Raw genomic sequence first — 16,965 nt, forward strand, 5'->3', positions numbered from 1 at the left:
TGAAGAACTTGAAAACCAAGAACTCTTCTTGGAGCCATCAAAGAACTAAGGTTGCAAGAAAAGCCACCATCCAACATCAAACACTACCCAAACTTGGCAGTGACAGGTGAATACAGAGAATAACAACCAAGATCTGCTTACTTAGAGTAATTTTACTAGAACCAAAAACTGGTAGGAACCATGGTAATTTTGAAAAATTGCTGGAGGCTGTGTAGACGTTCATGCCAGTAAGAAAATCCTAGGAACTGAAGTCTTAGAGAACAACCTTCATTTTTAAGCTTTACCTATACAAAACCTATCAGAGTCTCCTGGCGAAGAGCTAAGGAATATGTGCCCTGGCTCTGGCTTGGGGAGGTAAAAGGGACAATTTTGAAATACACCCAGAACATTCTACATAACAAAGTCTTCCTCTTCAGGGAAAAAGAATATATCAGAGCATTATCCCCCTTAAGCAGAAGAAGCAGAAGGCTTTTACCTGACTTCAACTCTTCTAATCTTTCTGCTTACCTAAACAGACATGGAGGGAGGAGCTAAGAAACCCTGGCAGAGGAAACAGCTCAAGATCACAGGCTCAGAAAGAAATTTTAGATTTAATCATAATATTATAGAATGCTTCCCTTTCCCTTCATCTTATCAGCACATCTGTCTGTAGATATTAATAGACTCTAAAATTTATATGGAAAGGCAAAGAAATAGGAAAATACTGAAAAAGAAAAAAATTATAAACCCACAGTAATGAGGACAGCATAATATGAACACAACAATAGATACGGAGATCAGTGGAACTGGACAGAGACCCCAGAAATACATATACACAAATATAGCCAATTGAAATTCAATGGAAAAGGAATCATCTTTTCAACGAATGGACATTCATATGCAAAAAAAAATTAATCTAGATACAGATCTTACACTTTTCATAGAAATTAACTCAAAATGGATCAAAAAACCTAAATGTAAAATTTAAATTGCAAAAATTCCTAGCAGGTAATGAAAAGACAAGCCACAGACTTGGATAAAATATATATGATACAAACACCTGATAATGAACTTGTATCTAAAATACACACATACACAAAATCTCGTAAAACAAAACAAAAAAAAAAAAGTACACAAAAAGTCCAATTTAAAAAATGGTAAATGGGGGCACCTGGGTGGCTCAGGGGTTAAGCATCTCCCTTTGGCTCAGGTGGTGATCCCAGGGTCCTGGGATTGAGTCCCACATAGGGCTCCCCACGCGGAGCCTGCTCCTCCCTCTGTCTGTGTCTCTGCCTCTCTTTCTGTGTCTCTCATGAATAAATGAATAAAATCTTTTTTTAAAAATAGCAAATGATCTAATATATCACTAAAGGAGATGTACAGATGGCAAAAAAAAGTGCTCAATATCATTTGTCAATAGAGACTTGCAAATTAAAACAATGGGCTCTCACTATGCATATTAAAATGGCTAAAATCTTTTTTTTAATTTTCTAGTAAGACTAAATTTATTTAATACTAAGTAAAAGTTTTGATTATAAGTATCCAACAGTATAAAAGGTACAAAACAGATTTGTAGATTTCTAATATATTAATACAAAGTGCATGATTACATACAGTACATCCTACAGGAAAATGGCTAAAACCTAAAACACTTTACCAATCGCTGGCAGGATGGGGAGCAACAGGCATTCTCATTCATTGCTAGGAGGATCCAGCCACGTTGAAAGACAGTCTGGTAGTTTCTTATAAAACTAAACATTAAAAAAAAAAAAAACTAAACATAGTCATCCCATGATCCAGCAGTCAAGTTTTGAGGTGTTCAATAGTTGATTTGCAAAATTATATAATGTTTATAGCAGCTTTATTCATAATCACCCTAAATCAGAAGGAACCAAGATGTCCTTCAAGAGATAAGTGGATGAACAAACTGTAGTAAATCCATAACATGGAATGTTATTCTATGATAAAAAGAAATGTACTATCAAGCTCTGAAAAGACATGTACAAATCTTACTTTTTTATTGCTAAGGGGATGAAGCCAATCTGAAAAGGCTACATGGTATATGATTCTAAGTATATAACATTTTGGAAAAGGCAAGATTACATACAGTAAAAATTGCAGTGATCGCCAGGGTGTTGGGGGCTGGGGGAGACTTGAACAGGCAAAACTCAGGGCTTTTTCATGGCAGTGGAACAATTCTATGCAATGCTGTGCTGGTGGATTCACAACATCATTTGCCAAAACCAACAGAACTTACAGCACTAAGAGAAAACCTTAATGTAGGTGAATCTTTAAAAAATCATTTAGGAGGATGGGGTGACTGGGTGACTGGCATTGAGGGGGGCACTTGAAGGGATGAGCATTGGGTGTTATGCTACATGTTGGCAAATCCATCTCCAATAAAAACATATACAAAAAAATCATTTAGGAGATCAGAGATCCCAGAAAAGAAAGCAGACTGCGATAAGAAAATTAAATTATATTACAAATGTATGACATAACCTCACTGTAGGGAAGACGGGCAATGATGCTGACCTAAGCAATTTTGGAAATGATTTGCGTCCTCAAGACTAGAGACAAAAGGAACGGCACATAAATCACCAAACTCTACTAAATTAAGTTGTCTTCCATAGGGGTATGAATCAACAAATCTGATACTCCTATTCATATAGCCTGGAACTGAACAATTAGGAAAATAGATGGGAGATGGGGGGGACCAAGTATCTCACTGCTTTGCAGATAAGTAAGGGGAGATGCTAGAATGATCCATATGGTAATGATTAGCATTCAAAACATCAGTATGATCTCATGGGTAGCTTAATATAGATTCAGATGGTTATATAGAGAAATATTTATGGATATGTGTCTATACATGGGTTAGTATTCACACACATGTATTTCCTGACTCTGTTAGCTGAGAGAGCCAAGAAACAAAGATGCTCTGATTGCAAGGAATACACCCAGCACTCGATCTTGCTTTCTAATACTATTCTGCAATAAAGGGAGCCCTTTTATTCCTTAAAGAAATGGTTGGTTCTGGGACTGGAGCAGGAAATGTACAACATGATCCTGAAGCATGTTATAGTGCCCAAAGGTAAAGAAGTGCTCAAAAAAAAAAATATGTGATATGGGCTACACCAGAGGAATGTAGGAACCAAATGAGAGACTTCTAATAGCCAAAGCTGCAATAATTTAGCAACAAAATAAATAATCATGGGCTATACAGCCTAAAGTAGAAAATAGATCTCTATGAGTCCATGCTGATATAAATAAATGATCGAGTAGATAAGTGAATGAAGAAGAGACAAATCTCCCATGAAGAATTCCAAACAATTTACATACATACTCCATCCTCAAGGAGGGAGAGCATAAATTCTCAGTCCCTAGCTATGGGTTGGGCATGGTGACTTCCTTCCAAAGGATACAGTATGGAAACAGGGGGGGATGAAGAATAACTTTACAATGGAGAAACCCAACAAACACCACCGCGGCCAGATAATCAAAGTCAGTATCAACACTGCTAAACCCCTCTAATCGTGAGGGAAAATATTAGACAATTTCTAATAAAGGGACATTTTGAAAAAAAAAAAAAAAAAAACACCTGACAACTCCTCAAAACTGTTGAGGTCACCAGAAACAAGAAAAGTCTGTGAAACTGTCCCTGCCAGGAGAAGCCTAAGGAGACATGACAACGAAGCATGATGTGGTATTCCAAAGGAAATTCGAGAACAGAAAAAGGATATTGGTTAGAAACAAAGAAAATCTGAATAAACTATGGGTTTTAGTTAATAGTAATCTATCAGTATTCAATCATTCATTGTAACAAATAAACCGTACTGATGTAAGATTCCATAATAAAGGAAATTGGGTGTAGGGTATAACAGTAGGTCTCTGTACTATTTCTATAACTTTTCTGTAAATCTTAAACTGTTCTAAAAAAAGTCTATTTTAAAAAAGACAGCAACATGGGGGCACCTAGGGGGCTCAATCAAATGAATAACTGACTCTTGATTTCAGTCATGACCTCAGGGTTGTGAAGTGAGCCCCATGTAGGGCTCCACACTCAGCAAAAGAATCTGCTGAGATTCTCTCTCTCTCTCTGCCCCTCTCCCTGTACACACACTCTCTGTCTATAAATTAATAAATTAATTAATTTTTAAAAATAAAGATTTCTCTTCACTCTTTAAAAAAATAAATGAAAAACAAAAACAAAAACAAAAATAAAAAATAAATGAAAATAAGAAGACAGCAACATGATTAAATGAATAATATAATGGGTGGGTTTGTCCTGGGATGTACTGAAATTACTTGTCTGTGGGAATCAAATTCTGCAGATTAATAATCCCCTGACTCTGGTTGACTTTAGACGTTTAGACTCAGTCTAAAACTGTACTTAAAAAAGAAAAAAAAAAGTAAGTCAAGGGAAGTCATTATGTGAGTATGTGATCATACTCATTATGTGTGAGTATGATCCAAATAATGAGGAAAAAGGTCTGAACTTGGATTATCCTGAATATCCACAGCTACTGAATTCATCCCCCAAAGCCTGGGCTTGCTTTGCTTTCGATCCTCTTCTGAATATGTGGTGATATGGCCTAACCACCCCGAGCCACTCCCAGCGAGCTAACAGGACAGTAGTACCTCTGGCTTGAGCTGGTCTCCATTCACACTCCTCTGCACCCACACGGTGGCCACCTCGGACTCTGAGAGCAATGTTTTCCTGTGAAGAGGAAAAGGAATTTAACAGGACCAGTGCCACTGACTTCATTAGCCTTAGGCCCTAATGAGCTCCGGGAGCCAGACTTTCCATTAGCAACCACTTTGACAGACCGTCCAGGACAACTTGGGGTTTACAATGGCAAAAGTCAGGTTCACCTCTTAATCTTCTGCTCCTTTCAAATGGGTGTTCCATCCCAGGGATGTTCCTCCTAAATGACAGACACACTACCGTTTCCAAGCCACACTCGCCCATGGAGAAAATGATGACACAGACTTGCTGCCACATGCAGAGTCTGAGACACCATTGTTTGGTAACAGGGTGTGAGGTGCCCCGAGGCAAAGTGATCTGAGATTTCCTGTGCTAACCATGCGGGCTCATTTTTTCCAGTTACTTTCTACTAAGGCCAAAAAACATTACCAGAGTTCCCCCAGGGTCTCTAATTGCCCTGGCGGCTTTGATAATTGCCCTGGGCTCTTTCCCCTGAAGAGTAAACAATGATGTGTCCTTTTAGTTTTCCCACATCCCTTGGTCCCAACCCTCCTCCCTATCGGTGTGTGCCCAAGGAGACCAAGACCCTGATCGTTGGCATAATAGTTCCTTTTCCACATAGTGTCAAGTGTTTTGGGGTGTTTGCTTTCATCATCTGATTTTCCTCCAATTATATCACCTCTACTCAAGAGAGCAAAGAATTCACATTGGTTTAGATTCACAGAGGCATATAAAAGACCTAATTAATGCATCTCAGGCAACTGATTATACCATCCATAGATCTCTAAAAGCCTTAAAACCTCTCCCCCTGCCTTATAACCCTAGTTGCCCCTTGTCAACTACCATCTACTCTCGGAAATGTGGCTTCCTCCCACTGCATCGTCCCTCTCAATGCCTTCCATATTTGATGGACAACTCCTAGATATGGGGAGGGGGTTCTTCAGCATTGCCTCATTGTCATCTTGTTGGATTAGTTGACAAGGGTTGTTAACTGTACCCCTGGTTAAAAGTACAGTTAACTTCCTACCTGGCCAAAGATACTTTGCCCTGTTAAACTATTTTACGACTTGAACAGGCACCAGGTGTGGAGGCAAAAGTATAATGAATTTGGGCATCTAAAGAAGCTGGAACAGAAAAGAGAAAGAAGGAGTTCTGGTGAGCAGAACAGGAAGCACCCAAGTAGAAATGCCACTTCCCAGGGGCGCCTGGGTGGCTCTGTTGGTGAAACACCCGACTTCTCCATCTCAGTTCACATCTTGATCTCAGAGTCTTGAGTTCGAGCCCCATATTGGGCTCCACACTCAGTGCGGAGCCTAGCCAAAAAAAAAAAAAAAAAAGTCATATCCTGTAGAGTCTCCATTGCCTTCTCCCTGGAGGGTATTTTTTGTTTTGTTTTGTATTTTTATTCATGAGAGACACATAGAGAGAGGCAGAGGCATAGGCAGAGGGAGAAGCAGGCTCCCTATGGGGAGCCTGATGCGGGACTCGATCCCAGGACCCCATGTTCACAAACTGAGCCAAAGGCAGACGCTCAACCACCGAGCCACCCAGGTGCCCCTCCCTGGAGGGTGTTGGAAGCAGCTCTGGGGAGTGACAATGTGCACAATGAGTGATGACCATTCAATGGCCCTGGAGACAGACCACAATTTGAATGTCCACTCTGCCATTTGTGGGCGGTGCTATTCAAGACAAATAATGAACTTTTCTAGACCTAAGCTTTCTCACCTGCAAAATTGTAAGAATAATAACCCTCTTGGGTTTGTGGAGATGATTAAAGATTGTAATATGAGTAAAGTGCCAGACAAATGGTTAAATGCTTAATATATGTTAACCGTGACTTTTTCCCAAGCTTCACTGAGATATAATCAACATATAATATTGTGTACGTTTAAGGTAACTGTGACTTTCTTAGAACAGGGTACAGATGGTTTCAGTGTCCTTGATTGGTTGGTAGATTGATTAATTGACCAGCTTTATCACCACAAAAAAAGTTTAATGTTCTCAAATTCATATCCCATTAAAAATCTAACTTTTGGGGGACACCTGGGGGGCCCAGTCAGTTAAGCAGCTGCCTTCGGCTCAGGTCATGAGCCCCAGGTCCTGGGATCGAGCCCCACGTCAGGATCCCTGCTCAGCAGGGAGTCTGCTTCTCCTTCTGCCTCTTCCACCGCTCCCCCTGCTTGTGGCTCTCTCTATGTCAAATAAATAAATAAAATCTTTACAAATAAATCAATAAAAATAAAAATCTAACTGTTTTCTTATCAAGCTTTTTCTTTTGTAGCTTTGTACCAGTCTGCTGGAGCTGCCGTAACAAAATACCATAGGCTGGGTGGTTTGAACATGTATTTGTCCAGTTCTGGAGACTAGAAATCCATGATCAAAGTGCCAGCAAGAGCTCTCTTCCTGGCCTCAGACGACTGCCTTTACACTATGTCCTCACATGGCCTTTTCCTCAGTGTATGTGCAGGGTGGGTGGGAGAGAGGGGGGAGAGAGGGAGGCTCTTTGGTGTCTCTTCTTTTTTTTTTTAAGATTTATTTATTTATTTGAAAGAGAGAGAGAATGAACAGAGGGAGAGGCAGAGGGAGAGGGAGAAGCAGGCTCCCCACCAAGCAAGGATCCCAACATGGGCCTCGATCCCAGGAGCCCGAGACCATGACCTGAGCCGAAGGCAGACGCTTCATGCACTGACCCACCCAGGCATCCCTCTGGTGTCTCTTCTTATAAGGACACTAATTCTGGCAAAATACGGCCCTACCTTTAGTTCATCTTAATCACTTCTTTAGAGGACTCATCTTTAAATATAGCCTCACTGGGAGTTAAGTCTTCAAATATGCATTTTAGGACAAATATTCAATCCATGACTGGTTTCTGTAATTTCTTGCTCTCAGAAGAAAAGGAAATGTTATTTAAATGATGGCATATATGTCCCTTGGCAATGCAAGAGTTTCTCAATTGTCTGCACACGATTTTATGGAAGTAGGAAAAATTAGATGCCTTTGACTCTCCTTATCAAACAAACTTTTGAAATACCTACTCTTGTGGACTGACTGCAGCAACAGCTCCAATTTGTTCACCCTTCCTACATCCTCATCCTTTGGCAGTGGCTTCTCACTGACTCTGGGCCCCACCATGTGATTTCCTTTGGCCCTTGTACCGATGCATTAGCAGAGTTGTAAAAAAGCTTTGAAGCTTACATTGAAGCTTACCTGCTTGCCTCTCTTAAAACCCAGCTGCTACAGGAACAAGTCCAGGTCACCCTGCCAGGTAAGGGACAGCCCAAGGGGGAGCTGAGGTTCCCAGGCCAACAACCAGTCTGTGTCCAGCTATTCTAACAATTGACTGCAGAAGCTTGAATGAACCCAGTTGAGAACAGCCAAGTCTGGCACAGATAAATAGTGCTACCAAAATAGCCCAGTGTAAATTGCTGACCCACAGATCATGAGCTGAATAATTTTTTATTGTTTTAAGATGCTAAGTTTTGAGTTGGTTTGTTACTCAGCAACAGCAAACTGATACATCTACAAAGTACTCAGGACTGGGCTATACTTTTTAGGAAATACAGAAGAAGCATAAAATATAATTTTAGGTGAGAAGAGGCATTCTTTTTTTTTATTGGAGTCCAATTTGCCAACATATAGCATAACACCCAGTGCTCATCCCATCAAGTGCCCCCCTCAATGAAGAAGAGGCATTCTATATATGGTATATATCCTGCAGCTTTCATAAGAAGGAAAATTTCACTTTTAGTTGGATGCAACATGATAGTATTAATAGCAAAGTGTGAGAAAGTAAGATAAACACTGAAAATTATTATCTTCATGTGATTCCCGCATTTTGCATCTCATTTAGAATGAAAAGCAATGAGCTTTATGAGAGTGGATAGCGCAGGAAAAAGATAACAGGAATATTTATTTGCAGCCAAGAAAAATCTCTCGCACTGGTTCACTATGCTTTGGGAAACAAGTCAGATCACTTTTTCTTTCATCCAAATTAGTTTGCCCATTCCTTGAAATTACATATGATGACATAATCCAAGTCCAACTTGGCAAAATAAAGAATCTTCAGCTCAAGTCTGGTTTCTCTTCAATTTTCATTTCCCCGGGGTCCCATTCATATTTCTTACAGACACTTTCCCTTGTGACCCAATCTAATTTGATTCCCTACCACATCTCCTCTACCAAGAGCATCTAAAGCTGTTTTGCAGAGATCCTATAAATAATGGTTGGACAATTTTAAAAGATAATATTCAGAAAAGAAGCCTGGAAAACGGGATGGAAAAAGAAAAGGCTCTTTTCAGGACAGCGTCTACAGTTGTACCTGGATCTTACCCGCCAATCTGAGTGATCTCTTTTCCCAAGTGAATTAACAGAACTGACCTGCTATTTTGGCTTTATACAGAGACAGCCGCAATCAGGTAAAAGAGGAAGGAAAAACTGACCAGTCAGAATGAAGTTCTGGGGAAGAAAGAGGCCTCTGGAGAGGGCTGGTATTTGATGAAAAAGCAAAATGACAAGACTAAGGATAGTCATCTGCCATTTTATAAAGTTAGAGAAGGAGCCGGTGTTTGTCTCCATGGTGAGATCTGACATCTGAAAATGGCCACTTTTTGACATTATATAAAGAATTCCTAAGCCTCTCCCTCTGTCTTCTGGCCCCATGGCTCCCTCCCCATGGGCCTTGCTGCCTACCAAGCTCTCTTCACTCTACCCTTAACTAATAACACATTAGAGTTGCTTGTGAGGGCTGCCACAGCAAAGTGCCACAGACTGGGGGGCTTGAGCAACAGAAATTCATTTCCTCACAGTTCTGGAGGCTACAAGTCCAAGATCAAGGTGTCAACAGTGTCGGTTTCCTCTGAGGGCCACACTTCTTGGCTTATAGATGGTCTTCCTCTCCTTGCGTCTTTACATGGTCTTCCATCTGCGTGTATCTTTGTTCTAATAGTCTCTTCGTATAAGGATACCAGTCATACTAAACTAGCGTCCACCCTAATGATCTCATTTTACCTCTTTAGAGATCCTATCTCCAAAGACAGTTGCATTCTGAGATATTTGAGGTTGGGACCTCAATTTATGAATTGGGTGGGGGAGGGGACATAATTTAGTCCATAATACACCTTTACCTCAGAAGTCCTTTACCTCGAGACCCACTTATCTTTTCTCTTACTTCCTTAAATCAATTTCATCAGTTCCATAATCGTACAGGGGGATGAAAACACTTTCAGGTTATATATATATATATATATCAATTGGTTTCAAGGTGCATCTCAATTTTAGAAATGTGAAATGCAAAAAATAAAATAAAATAAAAAAATAGAAGTGTGAAATGCGAGAGAAAACTCAAAAGAAATATGGTTACAGATGACTTGGAAAACTAAAATATTCCTGCAATACTCAAAGAATTGAATCTCAAATGGTCAGAATTAAATGGCAATCGTTGTAGCCCATTTACAAAGGGAGAGGGAGATGGTATCTATTACCTTCTACAGTTAGTTACATCTTCTAAATATTTTTAACATCACTGAAGAGATTCTCAGGGTCGGTTGGACCTAGAGAGTGAGGAAGGGAGCAAAGGAGCTGCTCCTGCTCACATAGAGTTCCTTCATTAAGAAACAGAACACTGTACATTGACCACTATTAGACACAGGGTTATTTTTTTTCCAGAACATTCTTTTTGGATTCCAAAAGTGTTCTAGTTCTAGTTTAATTACATAAAGTAGGCAGCCAATAAATGCTGACTGACTGATTTGATATAATCACCTCAGGGGTAGCAACACAGGAGCAATATTAATGCCAAGTAGCCTCCATCTTTATTTATGAGTATGAGGATGTGTAGATGTGTTCCCCCTTGATCCTACAGGGACTTCTAAATGAGAGGAAGAGTTCCCTGTAAGGACAGCCACTTCCCAAGGGTAAATGTGAAGCCAAAATTCCAGTCTCTCTCAAGTATTTCTCTTGCTACTACAACACTTCACCCTCAAGTGAATAACATCAGTGTTCAAATTGAACATGAAACATGGAACAAATAGACACTGAACACTAACTGCTTCTCTTGACTGATTTCCCCCAAGATGGGCAGCCTCCACCTTGCACTGCCATCTCTCTCGAGGCTTTCACTTGCCTCCCAAATTCCGCCACCAGGTCCACCAACCCAGCGTGCTTCCTTCAGGAACATTGCTAATGACCAAAGACAGGTAAAGATCAAAATCAATGTCTTTTCTCCACTCAGGGTATTTCTTTGTTTCTGCAGTTTCTCAAATAACCCTTTTTGGAAATCATCTGAAAAGGGTGTCATTCTTATTTTGATGTTTCTAACCACATAACCCATGCTGGGACTGCCCTGTAATTGTTTTGCTTTGGTGAACTGATCAAAAGTCCCCTGGCTAATTATATCATCTGGGAAGCAGGGAGAGGCTGTGGAGGAAAAGTGAGTGCCATTCATACTAATTTGGCTCCAGCTACGAGGTCGCCACTGTGCAAACAGCCTAATTCTTTGGATGTTGACCAAAAAGAAACAAGAGGGAGAACCAGCACAAGCAAGACAAACAGGCTGCTATTCCTGGACCCATAAAAATATACCTTTGGAAGTGGCCTAGGGAGGGAAAAAATATTTTTTAATTCCCACCACGGCATTTATCAGTCTCGTGTCTTCCTGAATAAACAGTGCTCAGTTGGAGCTGAATGATACACGAAGTTTTCCAGCTAAATGGCTTTTTTGTCTGTTATCAAGATTGGATAGATCCAATCTATCCATGTGGATTGTTGTCCAGGCGCTTGCTCCTTCGGGTTTATGGCAAAGGTATAAATTGTGCCCATATCATCCCTTCGTTTTTGGGAGAAGGGGGCACAAGGACTATCATGAGGCATCTAAGTAAGTGCTGGGAAACTTCTTGGTCTGAGTGGTCTTTCTCAGGAGTCAGCTTTGTCCACCAGTGCCTCTATTCATGTGGGATATAATGTTATTTCATTTTCCTCTGGTCGTCTTACATCCCTGGAGAGAGCTTGACTCATGATATAATTATATGCTTGGCCGGTTCCCACTGAGAGTCGCTCCAGACTGCCACCAGCCTGCCCCCCGCTGATCTTGCACACCAGTGCCAAAGAGCACAGAACTCGGCCAGAACCAGAGTGACACTTTCTGCAGAACGGTTAACGATTAGGTTCTCGGAGAGCAGTTCGCAAGGACTATCCTGTTTCCTCCAGGGGAACGGTGAGCCCTGGAGGTTAGTGACTCACTACAGAACCAGCTTGATTTGTGGTCTCTGGGGCTGGTCAGCACAGCCTGTTCGGTCCTCTTTGGTGGTTCAGAAAATGGCTCCTGGAGGACAGATTTTTCAAATGTTTGGGAATTTAGACTTTATTTCAAAGAAAATATGAATACTGCCATTCAAGTCACAGCATGGACTGGAGGAAGGCTGCTTTGGGAATGATCGTGACAGCCCCCTCCAGCCCAATGGTTTGTTAGTGCCTTTACTTCCACCACCTGTCCTGGACAGAGGTTAATCCGGGCCATGGAATCCCAGCTCTAAGAGGACACAGGGAAATCATTTCTAGCTGCTTGACTTCACATGAGTCAATGGTCTTCGTACTTTTTGCAATTACTTCCAGAGCTGGAAGCTTCTTGACCAACGCATTTGAGAGTCACAGCAGAATTTTCTCTCCTAGCCCTGGATGTCTTCCTCTTCTCTTATACCCCAGACAAAATCAGACTGTTTCTATCCGATCTAGTTTTTCTGGGTCCCAAGGCTTTAGTCAAATCTTGTGCCTTTCTCGACCTATAACCCAACATATATGTTCCTTGTTTTTTTATCATAGCACCCAGTTCTTCCTTCATAGCTTTTACCATTATTTGCAATTATATATGTATTTGTGCACTTACTTGTTTAAAGTCGGTCTCCTTCAACTAGGTTTCAATTCCATGAGCAAACACGTATCTATTTGTCTATTTCTTAATTTCACTATTACTAAACCCAGAGTTTCACATAGAACCTGAAACAAAGTTAGCCTTTAATATACATTAGTTATGATTAACATTATTAGCATCATCATTATTAACTGAATGGATAAACTTTTTAGCATGTACTTAGCTAAATTTTTCATGCTTTTGAAGACAGTCCCCATTCTCTGGACACTGATTTTTTCCAATTTTTCTCTTAGACTTATTTCCACATGTATCATAAAGGATCCTAGATCCTTTCTAAAGGGAAAACTTAGGAAAAGTAGTCCACATATTTTTCTGACATTTTAATGTTGTGTTTTCCTCTTGTCTGTGGGATCATGGGGTTAACCCAAATTGCAGAAGATCTCAGAAGCTTCACACTCATAGTTCAGTTGCATTAAGAGCATCCAAAAACTGTGTCAAATAGAAATGTTTTCTACCCAGTTATCTTCTTTACCCCAATGATCCTGCTGAATTGGTTGGAAAGCATTCCACTGGATAATCTTGTATTGCTACTTCTTGAAACTAGGTCCTGAGGCTCAATAAGAAAAGGAGGCAAATGGTCAGAAATAAGGGTAACATCAGACCAATGCTACTCCTCCTGGGGAGTCACTGGGGAGAGCCTATCACCCAAATGCAGTGTGATCACACACACACCCTCCACACCTCAGTGGCCCTACGCTAATTCACATTTCCTATAATATGCTTTGCACCAAGACCCCTGAAGGAAAAGGTCCTATTGTGGTTTCATTCCAACTGATTTCCCAAAGCACAGCTCTTAAGACAACATAGCAATCATCTTACCTGCCTGTTTCTGTGTAGCAATTGTAAAAAGCTCTGTCCTTGGGATTAGGATACATGGGCTCTCATCTCAGTTCTGCCATTTATCAACCATGTATGTTTAAACAAAGATTTCCCTTTTCTGAGACTCAGATACCATAACTGTAAAGTCAGGATACTACTCATAGGATTGTTGTGGTCATTTTAAAAAATAATAATTATGCTAATAATAACAACAATAATCATGCTTCAGAAATCACAGTGCCTAACACTTTCTAGAATCCTCATAAGTATTTATAGAATCTGTTCAACTAAGGGTCCTAGCGTAATTCTTAAGGTGACTGAAATGTGATTTTTAAAAACTGCTATCAATATCATCAAATATTTTTTGAACTACCACTCCTATCAAAGCAATTGCAATGCAATTAAGAAAAAGGCCTTGACCTTTTAAAAAGCTTTTGATTTAGTCAAGGGCACACAACAGAAAGATTATGTGATGCATGGTAATAGAAAGAGATGTGCACTGAGCATCAAATTAATAACCTGAAAACAAATGCCTCCAATATCCCAGATGTCAATTCTTCCTAAGGCTGAGGCTAAGGTAGACATTTTCTGGGAAGAGATAACATCACTTTTATTTTAATTAAACTTTCCTGTGTAACAATCCATTCCAAAATTTAGCAGCTTAAGAAAAATGATTTGTTATTTTTCATGACCCTGTGGGTTGATCATGATGTCCTTCTGGGAACCTCTAGGCTCAGTCCCAATGTTGCATCAGCTGGAGGGTCTGCTGCACTAGCAGTTGCTAAGGGCTGTTGACGGAGGGTCTCAGTTCTGTCCTACATGGCCTCAATCCTCCACTAGGCCACTCGGCTGTCCTTGCATGGAGATCTCAGATAGCATCCCAAGAGAGCAAAAGTATAAGCTCCAAGTCTCTTATAGGCTCAAGCTGCAAAACTCACACAATATCATTTCCCCTGCAGAGGTCTAGTCCAGATTTAAGGATTAGGAGAAGTCACATTGCAAAGAAGCATAAATACTGAGATAAGAATTGGTAACCATCAAAAGTTCTCCCAGAGCTTAGTTTTATAATTATCTGTATTTATGTAAATTTGTCTTGTCTCTATACTGACAATCTCTTCAGAGCAGGTAAGATGTCTTATTAAGTGTTAATTAACTGCTTGTCCTGGACAGAGCAAGGTCTCAGTAAGGATTAACTAATAAATAAAGGAAGACACAAATTATGAGCAGGTATGATATTATGTGTATGCATACTAATAGTGTGATAAGAAAAGTAGTTTTGCTGCCTTCCACTTCTGGCATGAGAGAATAACAGACTAGATTAATCTTTCCAACTTAAATAATCAAATAAGAGGAAAGATACAGGAAATAATCATTTTCAGACAATAGGCAGAACAGGAGAGTGATCCCTGGAAATGGGAAAACAAATGAGGCGAGAGCTACAGGTGCTCCACATTAGGGTCTGTAAAGAGTTTCCAGCGTGTACTTCAGGAAGGAAAAAGCCAAACAGAGCCTGGGGTGGAGGGTGCCCTGAGTTGAGAAGACAGTAGTCACAGTTAGAAGAGTCCAAAGTGGCTAGAATTCAAGGAGAAGAACATCAAAGGAAAAGAGAAAATTACCTAGAGAATGGGAGCTCTGTCTATCTTAGATTGTCCTTGAGTATTTGACTGAAAATTAATTGGCAAAACTTTATGAAGAAACTATCAAGGCCAGAGAAAAAAGGTAGAAAAAGCAGGCAGGACTCAGACAAGACTAGAGCTCACAAAAGACCAGCTAGTGGTCTGCTTGATGCAGAGTGGAAAGACTTCGCTGTGGGATATATTGTGCGCTCCTAAAATTCATATGCTGAAGCCCTAACCCTAGTATCTCAGACTCCATTTGGCCTAGGGTTTTTAAGGATGAGACCAAGTTAAAAAGAGGCCTGTAGGATGGGACCTAAGTCTAATATGATATCTGTCCTTGTAAGAAGAGAACATGTGGGGATCCCTGGGTGGCGCAGTGGTTTGGCGCCTGCCTTTGGCCCAGGGCGCGATCCTGGAGACCCGGGATCGAATCCCACGTCGGGCTCCCGGTGCATGGAGCCTGCTTCTCCCTCTGCCTGTGTCTCTGCCCCTCTCTCTCTCTCTCACTGTGTGCCTACCATAAATAAATAAAATTTAAAAAAAAAAAAAAAAAAAGAAGAGAACATGTGGACCAACCCTGCTGACACTGTGATCTTGGACTTCTAGCCTCTGGAGCTATAAGACAATAAATATTTATTGTTTAACCCACTCAGTGTATGGTATTTTATTATGGCAGCCTTAGCAATCAAATGCAGACCTCATAACATATGAGGCATTGAACTTAGATATTCAAAAGAGTATTGACTCAGAAGTTGATCCAACTTAGCTATAGACTGAAGTCTGCTTTGGATCCATCTGACAAAGCGTCAAAGCAAGCCACAAACTATTTCCAAGTAACTTGAGTACATCCCAGTGCAAAACTAAAAAAATATTTAGAGGGATACAAAAGAAAAAGAGAAGGAAAGAGAAGAAATCTCACACCTAACAATGTAAAAGCTCACAAGTCTGACATCCCATCAAAAAATTACCAAGCATGCGAAGAATCAGGAAACGAATTTATAACGAGGAATAAAATCAATCAATAAAAAAACACATCTAGAAATGAAGAATGCAGATAATGGAATCACTAGATAAAAACAGTTATTATAAATATAGCCCAGTGTTTCAGATGATAGAGAAAATCAGGAGCATAATAAAGATAGTTATGGGAGATAATTATGAAAATTGTGGGATATAGGAGTGCCTGGGTATCTCAATCAGTTAAGCATCTGCTTTCAGCTCAGGTCATGAACTTAGGGTCCTGGGATCGAGCCCCACATCAGGCTCCCTGCTCAGTGGAGAGCCTGCTAGCCTGCTTTTCCATCTCCCTCTGCCCCTCCTCCCCATGTGCGCTCTCTCTCTCTCTCTCTCTCAAATAAATAAAGTTTTTTTTAAAAAAAAACTATACTGTGAGCTATAGTTATGAAAGGATAGTTAACAAAAGATATTAAAAAGATCCAAATTAAAGTTCTCAAATGAAAAATGCAATGTACAAAATGAAAAATGTACGACATGAGGTTGCCCGCAGTTGGTACACTGCAGACAAAAGTGCACAAACTATCAGGGGGCCATAGGACAACATGAAGCAACCTAATACACATATAATCAGAGTCCCAGGAAAAGGAGAAAAGCAAAGGAATAAAGAAGGTGCCTGGGTGGTTCAGTTAGTGAAGCTTATGCCTTTGGCTCAGGTCATGATCTCAAGGTCCTGGAATCGAGTCCCACATCAGTCTACATGCTCAACAGAAGCATCTGCTTCTTCCCCTCTCTCTGCCCCTCTCCCCTACTTGTTCTCTCACTCTCTCTCTTTTACTCTCTACCTAATAAATATAAATAAAATCTTTTTTTTTCAAAAAATAAAGGAATAAAGAAAAAATATTTGAAGAAATAATGACTAAAACTTGTCAAACTATGATGAAATTATAAACACACAGACC

General features: G+C 40.3%; 1 long non-coding RNA gene across 1 annotated transcript in view; it reads right to left on the reverse strand.

Annotated features, from left to right (window-relative positions):
• The window catches only part of LOC140626959 (uncharacterized), a 121,773-nt gene that overhangs the window by 42,752 nt on the left and 62,056 nt on the right, over positions 1-16,965 (reverse strand). The window contains exon 2 of the long non-coding RNA XR_012025916.1: positions 4,621-4,699. This is a non-coding gene — a long non-coding RNA (uncharacterized lncRNA). The remainder of the gene's footprint in view (positions 1-4,620; positions 4,700-16,965) is intronic.

The sequence above is a fragment of the Canis lupus genome, chromosome 38, assembly GCF_048164855.1.
Source record: "Canis lupus baileyi chromosome 38, mCanLup2.hap1, whole genome shotgun sequence".
Lineage (NCBI taxonomy): Eukaryota > Metazoa > Chordata > Mammalia > Carnivora > Canidae > Canis > Canis lupus.